Below are 487 nucleotides of genomic sequence, written 5' to 3'. Positions count from 1 at the left end.
GCAAGTTATATGAATATTTTAGTTTCTCAGTGTTTATATAAAAGTTATATTTACACTGTACTGTAGTATATGAAATGTGAAACAGCATTATCTCTAAAAATAATGTGCATACCTTAATTTTAAAATATCTTATTGCTAAACAGTGATAACCATCTTCTGAGTCTTCAGTGAATTGTAATCTTTTTCAATCATAACATCAAAGATCACTAATCACAGATCACCATAACAAATATAATAATAATAATAAAATTTGGAACATTGAGAAATGGCTAAAATGTGCTGCTGCTGCTTCTAAGTTGCTTCAGTTGTATCCGACTCTGTGCAACCCCATAGACGGCAGCCCACCAGGCTCCGCTGTCCCTGGGATTCTCCAGGAAAGAACATTGGAGTGGGTTGCCATTTCCTTCTCCAGTGCATGAAAGTGAAAAGTGAAAGGGAAGTCGCTCAGTCGTGTCCAACTCTTCCTGACCCCATGGACTACAGCCTA

The sequence above is a fragment of the Bos taurus genome, chromosome 9 (assembly GCF_002263795.3).
Source record: "Bos taurus isolate L1 Dominette 01449 registration number 42190680 breed Hereford chromosome 9, ARS-UCD2.0, whole genome shotgun sequence".
Lineage (NCBI taxonomy): Eukaryota > Metazoa > Chordata > Mammalia > Artiodactyla > Bovidae > Bos > Bos taurus.
Note: the sequence above shows the minus strand (reverse complement) of the source record.